This window comes from Simochromis diagramma, unplaced genomic scaffold (assembly GCF_900408965.1).
Source record: "Simochromis diagramma unplaced genomic scaffold, fSimDia1.1 OVJJ01000422.1, whole genome shotgun sequence".
Taxonomy (NCBI): Eukaryota; Metazoa; Chordata; class Actinopteri; order Cichliformes; family Cichlidae; genus Simochromis; species Simochromis diagramma.
Window position 1 is genome coordinate 106,219 of NW_024387252.1, and position 9,943 is coordinate 116,161.

Genomic DNA, 9,943 nt, shown 5'->3' on the forward strand with positions numbered 1-9,943 from the left:
ATAATTTTTTGCAAACGGCTTTGAACAGCTGCTTATTTGTTGTTTTGGTTCTTATGCTCAGAAACATGTGATGTTTGTCGGGTTATTAAGTTGTGACCACATGATTAAATAATGATAATAAGTTTATGTCTGTGTAGGTTTTCAGACATCCTACCTTAGAATATAAAGCGCCTCGTGGCGACTGTTGTTGTGATTTGGCGCTATATAAATAAAACTCAATTGAATTGAAAATGTGTTGACCAGGCCAACATTCGTTAGTTTTTGCACCGTCAGGCCTTCAACTACTACAAGGCCAAGCTCACTGCTCCCTCTGAGAAATCAGTGTCAGATAGATGCAGGTGACGGGGCTGACTAAATGATGCAATGAGCTCCATACATAAGGCCCACGACTCCGTGCCAACCGGAGGCGCGCTGTAGTATGTACCATACTGTACACTGCCCCCTATCGGTCATCGGCTCGCTCTGCAGGCACACAGGGAACGCGCTTCCGCAGCAGTCTTTGTGAGCTCGCTACACGGTTTCTCTCCGTGAGAAGAGAAGCTGTTTGTGTTATTAACGTTTGTGTTATCGTTCGTGGACGGTGGAAAACAGCTTTGCTAGAAGCTTTGAACAAGGATGCCCTTTACTCGAAATCGACGTGGGCTTAACTTTGGATATTAGAGCCTGTTTTTAATCGTGACGTCGACAAAAACGAAGCTTATCAGCAGCTTTCACCGTCTTCATGTTTGCTGACGTGTGGGATCAGGCACAAAGGAGCTGCTAGTATGTTTTTAGAGCCTCTGCATGTCGGGGTAAGTAGAACACAGACACGTAGATTCACAAGAAGGTCGTGTTTCACGTCTGGTTGTAGCGCTGAAACATGGCTGCTGCTCTGGTTGAGCGTTGTGCCATTTATCACCGACGGAGCGTTCCCCAGCGTCGGGAGCGCGCACTGGTCAGGATCCAGGTTACTCCGCTTTCTTTACAACCAGCTAGTCAAGTAGTGATGTTTTAATTTGGTGACAAAGTTACAGTTGGATGTCGTTACATTACCATAAAGTGGAACCTCCTAGAAAAAGAAGTTATAGTTTTAGGAAGTCTTACATCCTTGTTGTTGGTTCAGAGGTTGTTTCAGCAAATTGCTGCGGAAATGTTAAAGTTTGAGCGCATTCTCAAGTGAGGGATTACTTCTTATTGGAACAGGCGGAACGAAGCCCAAATATCAACAGGACCTATTTTCTTTTATCCCTGACCTTCGCTGTCATCCAGTTTCTGGATGGGGAAAACTCAGATAAACTTCACTACAGTGATGTTCTCAGCAGGTACTTGATGCGAGACAAAAAATGACTGTTCCTTAACCAGGCTCTGATGGTTAAATAATCCACACACAGTGCGCGCAAACAGTGCTCCAGTTGTGCGTCTCCTCGAGTTTTAGTACTTCTTTAGTGGCTTGGTTGTTCTCCTGAGATAACGCGGTCAAGTGAGCTGTGATTTGTGCGCCGGGGTGAAGCCAGCCGACCTGTTACCCGCCGCGAACATTAACACTCGCGGTAGCGCTTCTCCTCCTTCGCTGATCGCTAGCATAGCGCGCGTTACGGAAGTGCGACACCGTGTCGAAACGCCTGTTTCGAGCTTTTTTATCCTTAACTTTCTCCCGTAGCAGAGCACTGCACATGCTAATAGCATTATATTAGTACCGACTTCAGGTTTCCCGGATTAAAAACCCCTGTTATGACGTGAAAGTAATCCGGGACCAGTCCGCTTTTGCCCGCTACTCTGATTTGTACCGCTATGCTAACTTGACGTGTCGCTTTGCCGTCGCTACCTCGGCAGGTAGCCGTGCTTTGAGCCAAGTGAATGTTTTCTGTTATGTGAGGTTTTAGCCGAAAAACGATGTTCAGCAAGTCTCGGTGGCTCTAACAGTGATCACTTAAACTGCACACAAATACGAAGACTAAGCAAAACACACAGAAAACTCACACCACACAGAGCCGCTTCTACTTCGCAACTAGCGAGCTAACTTGCGCTCGAAGCCCGGTAACCGGCGAGCTTCTCTAATCACACTTACGTCCCGGTTGCATGTGTTTAATATGCCAATAACGGCAAATCAATTCATCAGCAATCTAAGAGTTACATACTCACCTGTTGATGCAAACGCGAAATAACGGAGGAAAAGAATCCCGAAGAGCGACGTACGAACACCGCTACCCATCTTGTCCGGTGTTCCCGCTGTGACTGTAGCAATGGGAATTGCATTTACCTGTGTGTTCCACCCGGAGTCTTGAGAGTGTAACACCGGAAGGTGAGAAGTAGAGACTCATGACTGATTACTAAGAGTTTAATAAAAGTTTACCTCGGAGGAGGGAAAGTTCAACCGAGCATCTTGTGGAGTTTATAGAGAGAACAAGATGAAACAGTGACGACATTCGCTCGGGACGTTAACGGCGCCAAATACTAGTGATGTGACGTTCTGTATCGAGTAGTGATGGGTCGTTCGCGAACGAAATGGCTCTTAGAGCCGACTCTTTGACGTGAACGACGAGAGCCGGCTCCTTGTCACGGCTCGCGGGTTTTTTTTTTCTTTCTCTCACCCTCTGTCTCGCACTTTTTTCCCGCTTCACTCTGCACGCGAGCCTTGTGCTTTACGCTGGGCAGAGGGGGGAGGGGCGGTAGTTACACTCAGTAGCATAGGAACAGAGCCCGAGGGAGAGAGAGAGAAAGAGAGCCAGGGACAACAACTTCACATTAGAAAGGTATAGTAATCATCCACAACTATTTTCGGTTGCAGATGATAAAGGATTCAGAATGTGCGGATTCATGCGGGCCCATATGACAGAGAATGTGCATGTTCTTTTTGTTTTCATATTATAATTTAGTTGCTACAAAAACACAATGTGTTTTTGTAGCAACTTTAAGTAACAGGGCGTTCATACCACGTGTTATAAGAGAGTAACTGTTACAGTGTGTTAATAGTTGTATATATTTCTAATGTATCTGACCTTGACTCTCTTTGTACCAACAGGAAGGAGGAAGAGGGCGACTTTACTTGGTGTCAGAGACAGAAATGAGAAAAAGCTGAAATGAGTGAGAAGGACGATGTTGGAAACATCTGTGCTGTGTCTGCTCTGTAAGTAGAATCTCTGTGTTTGTTTGAATTCTTGTACTTTGACTGATCTGGTCCTGCACTACAGAGAAAGTTTATTATACCCAGGGTATATTTCTGTTATTCAGATTAGTTGACGCTAACATTGGTAATCAGGATATTCTGTCATATGAAGCTGATATGAGTTGATAAAACGTCTATCGTTTCATTTTACGCTATCGTTTGTTTCGTAGTGTCATAAAATAAACTGTTTACGTCAATATTTTTTCATGGTTTTGACGGTCGCTGTAGTGGCTATATTCATTTCTTAAAGTTCTCTCTTTCTCTTATATTTAATATAACCACACTACGGACGGACAAGCGCCTGTTTTTATGCGTTGTCATGAACAACAACGACGGTAAAACCACCGCGTGTCCGCTTGTTTATGTTCCACATAAACCTTTCACAATAAAGCTCAAGATCCTGTTGAGACTTTTCAAAATAAACGGAATCATATGAAAGAGTATGCAGTGTTTACGGATGAGAAGCAAAACAGCTACAACTTATGTCTAAAAATTTATCGTTTCATCGGTTAAAACACTCGACTCCAGGTACACGACGTGCAGCTGGAAACACTTCAAGCAAGTCGAGCTGTCCGAGATTCACAGAATTTACAGAAAATGTTACATTTTTGTGATTTATATCGTTATCGGACGATAGATGTTTTATATCGGGATATGAGATTTTGGTCATATCGCACAGCCCTAGTAAGGATAGAAAAGAATGATAATACATAAATACAATAGTACACAGAATAAATGCACTGCTCCAAAAACAAAGGGAAAACTTACACAACACAATGTAACTCCAAGTCAATCACACTTCTGTGAAATCAAACTGTCCACTTAGGAAGCAACACTGATTGACAATCAATGCCACACACTGTTGGATTAGACAACAGGTGGGAATTATTAGCAAGACATCCCAATAAAGGAGTGTTTCTGCAGGTGGTGACCACAGACCTTCTCTGTGCTGATGCTTTCTGGCTCATGTTTTGGTCACTTTTCAATGCTGGCTGTGATTTCACTCTAGTGATAGATTGAGACGAAGTCTACAATCCACACAAGTGGCTCAGGTAGTGCAGCTCATCCAGGATCACATCAATGTGAGCTGTGGCAGGAAGGTTTGCTGTGTGTCAGTGTAGTGTCCAGAGCATGGAGGCGCTACCAGGAGACAGGCCGGTACATCAGAAGGCCGTAGGAGGGCAACAACCCAGCAGCAGGACCGCTGCCTCCACCTTTGTGGAAGGAGGAACAGGAGGAGCACTGCTAGAGCAAAATGACCTCCAGCAGGCCACAAATGTACACGTGTCTGCTCAAATGGTCAGAAACAGACTCCATGAGGGTGGCATGAGGGCCCGACGTCCACAGGTGGAGGTTGTGTTTACAGCCCAGCACCGTGCAGGACGTTTGGCATTTGCCAGAGAACACCGAGATGGCAACTTTGCCACTGGCAATGAAAGCAGAATCACACTGAGCACATGTGACAGACGTGACAGAGTCTGGACACAACGTGGAGAACCTTCTGCTGCCTCCAACATCCTCCAGCATGATGGTTTGGCAGTGGGTCAGTTATGGTGTGGGGTGGCATTTCTTTTGGGGGGGGGGGCTGCACAGCCCTCCATGTGTTCATCAGAGGTAGCCTGACTTCCATTAGGTACTGAGATGAAATCCTCAGACCCCCCTGTGAGATCATATGTTGGTGCGGGCAGCTCTGGTTTCCTCCTAATGCAAGATAATGCTGAACCTCATGTGGCTGCAGTGTGTCAGCATTTCCTGCAGGACGAAGGCATTGATGCTGTGGACTGGTCCAGCTGTTCCCCAGACCTGAATCAACCCAGCACATCTGGGACGTCATGTCTCGCTCCGTCCACCAGCTGCACCACAGACTGTCCAGGAGTTGGCAGATGCTTCAGTCCAGGTCTGAGAGGAGATCCCTCAGGAGACCATCCACCACCTCATCAGGAGCATATTCTCTGAATATTTACAAAGGGCTCCATAACTAATGTCATTCATTTTGTTTCTTATCATTGAAACTGTTGTAGAAAATCCACTTTGTTAAGAAAACAGAGAAACGACGTCTTTATATGAGACTTCAGAAAAATGTTGTACAAGACAAACTGAACAACATCAGAGCGACATCATGACTTCCTGTAACTTTTCTCTGTCCAGCTAAACACGAGTACCTTCCATTTTCTCCTGCAGAGGATTCTGGGTAAAGTCAATCGTGCACTGACGTCCTGTGTGTGTGTGTTTTATTGTGCAGATGCAGCTGCAGTCGGCTCAGCAGTGAGAACTGAAGACGTCAGTCAAAGAGAAGGAAAAACAGTCAGAGCTGAGAGGTACAGCTGCTCTTCTTTTAGTACAAACACCATAAATCTGTTGCTCACAATCAAACGTTATTTTATGTTTAAGTTTGTGTCACTTTTCAAACCATCGTTACGAGTGCTTCCCAGAGACGATGAGTGAAAGAGCAAAGAGTAAATTATGAATCAAACTACACAGACTCAAGCGTCATGTAGTGAATAACTTCCAACAGCTGGATGAATAAGATGAGTTAAAGTTTATATATTAGTCTTTAACAAGGATTTAAAAGAAGACACTGATGAGGCGAGCCAGATTTCTTCAGGCAGGTCATCCCAGGATCGAGGAGTCCTCACAGCAAACATTCAGTCGTCTTTAAGTGTGAGCTGGGAACAGTGAACAGGTTTGTGGCTGCAGCATCTCAGGATGTACACACTGACTGGGACACAAGCACCAGTTCCACTAAATATTCTGGTGCCAGTAACCTGTTAAGATGGAGCAATTTGATGTTATTTAATCAGTTTATTTTTCATCCTGCAGTTAAAATGTATCAAAACAAGATTGTGTGTCTCTGCAGATGCTGTGTGATCTGACACACCTGCACAAAATGTGTCAAAGTTCAATAAGTTACATTATTGTAACTGTGATGCGTTCACTGACATGTCCTGATGCTTTGCTGTATCTAAAGAGAACAGAGAGGCTCTGCTTTGTGCTTATATTCTCCTCCTGTGTGTTTGTGTGTGCAGAGTTTCTACCAGAGCCAAATGTCATCGACTCCTCACTGAAGTCGTCCTCCAGTCCAACCACTGGGATCCAGCTGCTGCTCTCTAACTGGTCCCCACAGCAGCTCCCTGAGACATCCTGGAGACTCGGACGATCGTTGTCAGAAAGGAAATCACTCAAATAAGTCAATAACTAATCAGAGACATCTGATTATCCGACAGTTACAAGGTTGATGGTAACACATTTTATATCCTTGGACTAAACTCAGTCTGCATCTACAGGATCTGCATCTACTCTTATTTCATTATTACTGACTTATTATCACCATTTTAACCTCTGCTTTATAACTAAAGTGCTCAGCAGCAAGTTTTCATGAAGTCAGACTAAAGTGAAAGGAGTCAAATACAATCTCTTTATTGTGTTTATTTAAAGTTCACAGAGGAATGAATCACTGTTTATGTGATGTTTGATGTCACAGCTGTCTGTGTCACTGTGAGAGACAATGAACATAAAAATAAACATTATTTAAAATCTGAATATTAACACACATTTATGGATGGTTTGTCACAAAGATTAATATCTTATAAATGTATATTTTTCACTATTTTTCACAGGTACAAATGTGTTTTGTAATATGATGGAGATCCTTTACTCCATTAATAAATAGCCTTCATCTGCAATGTGTCGGATTTTACTTTCTGAGTGAAATTGTTTTCAACACACAGTCACACGTTTATGTTAGCGCACCCTCCACTGTCACACTCCACTGTCCATTAGTGATTCTCTTCACTGACCCACAGATTTGAAATCAGGATGTCGCTCACATATAAAACAACATGTGTCTCTGAGCAGCTTTTACCAACCACCAAATTCACGAGACTGTAATACATTTACTTATGCTTGTTGCAGCTCTGTCAGCAGTCAGGGCTGCAGGTGGGTTGTTTTCACCAGAAGTGACCACTGCTACCAGAAATATCACAGTGTGACAGGTAACAGGTGTGACGTCAACTCAAAGCAGATGATAGTTTAGGTGGTATTCATTTTAAAGGCATTATTTTTTTCAAGTTTTATTCTTTAATGAGGCAGTGAGTTTGTTATTTGATGCAACCAAGATGAAGTGGTCTGTGCTGCCATCTACTGGCATTAAAGTGCAACAACAGGCTGCCCACCTCTGAGTCTGCAGCACTGAAGGTTTAATGTTTCCACTTCACACAGGATCAGGAGTGCTCAGCTCTTTACAAGAAAATCTCTGTCACACGTTTTCACTGGCACTGAACACCACAAAAATATACAAACAAGTTTTATTTCATTACAATCATATACACTCACTGGCCACATTATTAGGTACACCTTCCTAGTACTGAATTTGGTCTTTTTTTTTTTTTTTTTTTACTTTCAGAGTTGCTTTAATTCTTCACAGCAGATTCAACAAGGTGCTGCAAACATTCCTCTGATGTTTTGGTTCATGTTGACGTGACATTATCACACAGCTGCTGCAGATTTGTCAGCTCCATGATGTAACTGCTGTTTCATCTCAAAGGTGGTTAGTTTGTACTGAACTTCAGCACCAATGAACCCACAGAAAAAGTAATTGTACAGTCATCATCCTCTCAGAGTGCAGCCGTGACTCTCAGTTACTCTCTCACACCTCAGTGCTCTGTGGATGAGGTCAGCATTCAGCCTACAAATATGTACAGTACAGACTTTAAATACAGAAGTCCTGTTTCTCATCCATCAGTCATAACATCATCGTACACACTGATGTCTATATCACAGCCAATGTGGGCCACAAAAACAAAAGAAGATGAAATTCTGAGGCCACATCACGGGGTCCTGATGGAAGCAGCTTTCTGATACCTGAGAAACTTTCCTCATGTCTCTCAGTTTGCTTTTAGATGAAGTCCATCTACACTTACAAAGACTGTGAAACACTGAAACACAGAAGAACATTTAAACTGAGTGACTGAGTTTGACCCGCATGTTTAATGTCAAACAGACTTTCTGAGTTACTGATTCCCACATAGATCACACTTGAACCTGAACAGGTGCTCCTATAAGATTTCAGACAGTGAAAACAATTATCATGGAGCACTTGCAAAGAGATACAGAAAGACGTGGAGCCGGTATAATTATTTCCAAGAAAACAGCGAGAAATGCAGTCAAAGAGCCAAGAATGGGCCAAAGTCACACCTGAGACAAGTTTCTCCGTGCAGGAGGAACGTTAAAACAATCATCACCAACAAAGGCTCAAAGGATGTTCAAAGGATTAAATACATTTCAATAAACGTGCTCGATACTTTTGACATTTCTTATCATTACAGATAATTTATGGACATCTATGGTTTGATTGCTTTGCATGTGTGGATTGGATGTTGTTACCAACAGCTGGTGAAAATTTCAATCACAGTAATCAGCAGAGATTTCCCACTGAAGCGTAAACTGGGAATGAGAAGTGAACCATCCTAAGATTACAGTAAAACCAGAGTTAATCCTGTAGTTACCTGGATAAGACTAAATCCTGCTCTGTAGTGCAGACCTCTGATCACTGAAGCAGAAAAAAATACACACACATCACCTTCACTACACCCTCTCATCAGCCCTCCATCCCCACTCCCACACCCAGACATCAGACACTCACTCATCATACAGAAACACTGGAGATGAAAAGAAACAAATAACATAACAAGGACACTAAGAATAGATTTAATATCATATAAATGGAATAAACAAATGGTGCAAAGAAAATAGTAAATAGATGAAAAGTAAGATAAAATAAACAGACACAAACATTAAAATAACAAACTAAAAAGAAACGTGCAGCATGTTTAATAAAAGACAACAGTCTCCTGTCTGAGGATCTGAGGGCTCTGAAGTGCTTGTAGAATAAAAAGTAAATTATAAAGACAAGAAGGTCCTGAACCGCTGAGTGTTGAAAACAATAAAATAATCTTAGAAATGACTCAAGTTTTGAAGCAGCTGCAGCAGTGACAAAGATTTCTTTGAAAAACTAGAAAAACAAGCATTTCAGTAATCAGTCCTTCAGGAGATGAAAACTAGAGTCAAGGTCTCTGCATTGGCTTGAGAGAGAAACTGTTGCACTGTTGCAATATTCTTTAAAATATGAAAATTTAGTTTTAGAATATTTTTGACAAAAGTTTTTAAATGTGAATGTCAAATGTGAGTTCTGGATCAAATAAGACCTGAAGGCTTTTAACCTGCTCACACAGGTTTAGTGGAAGAGTCTGAAGTTTTGTTATGAAGTTTCTCTCTGAGCTTCAGAGCTGCTGATTAAACCTCAGTTTTGTCCTGAGTGAGTTGGAGGAAGTTTGCTGCCATCCAGGAATTAATGTGTAAGTTGCAGAGAGATCTGACTGGCTCTGTGTCATCAGGAGACACAACAACATAAAGTTGTGTATCATCAGTGTACTAATGTGTACTGATTCTGTGCCTCCTGATGACATCACAAAGTTACAGCCTGTAAATGTTAAAAGCGCTGGTCCCAGATTTAACCTCTGTGGAACACCATAGTTCAGTTTGTAGCTCCTGGATGAAGATTCATCAACATGTACAAAAGATCCTCCATCTGTGCAAGTTAATCCAGTTAGAAACTCTCAGAGTCTCTATCAATGTCTCTAAACGTCTGCAGTGATCCACAGGATCAAAGTCAGCACTGACATCAAGAGGAACCAAACACAGATTCAAGAGTTTCTCTGACAGTTTGCGTTACATAAATCTCCAACCAAAACTTATCAGATGGTGTGGAGGTGTTACCATTCTGGGGCAATGAAATGTAAC

General features: G+C 42.5%; 1 long non-coding RNA gene across 2 annotated transcripts; it reads left to right on the top strand.

The window, feature by feature from the left end:
* The first annotated feature begins 429 nt into the window (after window positions 1–429).
* On the top strand, window positions 430–8,429 carry LOC120715193. 2 transcript variants are annotated; one of them, XR_005691556.1, is made up of 3 exons: window positions 430–791; window positions 5,388–5,463; window positions 6,172–6,825. It is a non-coding gene; the product is annotated as an uncharacterized LOC120715193 (long non-coding RNA). The 2 variants fall into 2 exon arrangements; XR_005691557.1 differs by lacking the exon at window positions 430–791 and adding an exon at window positions 3,057–3,106 and having other exon boundaries at window positions 6,172–8,429.
* The last annotated feature ends 1,514 nt before the right edge of the window (window positions 8,430–9,943 follow it).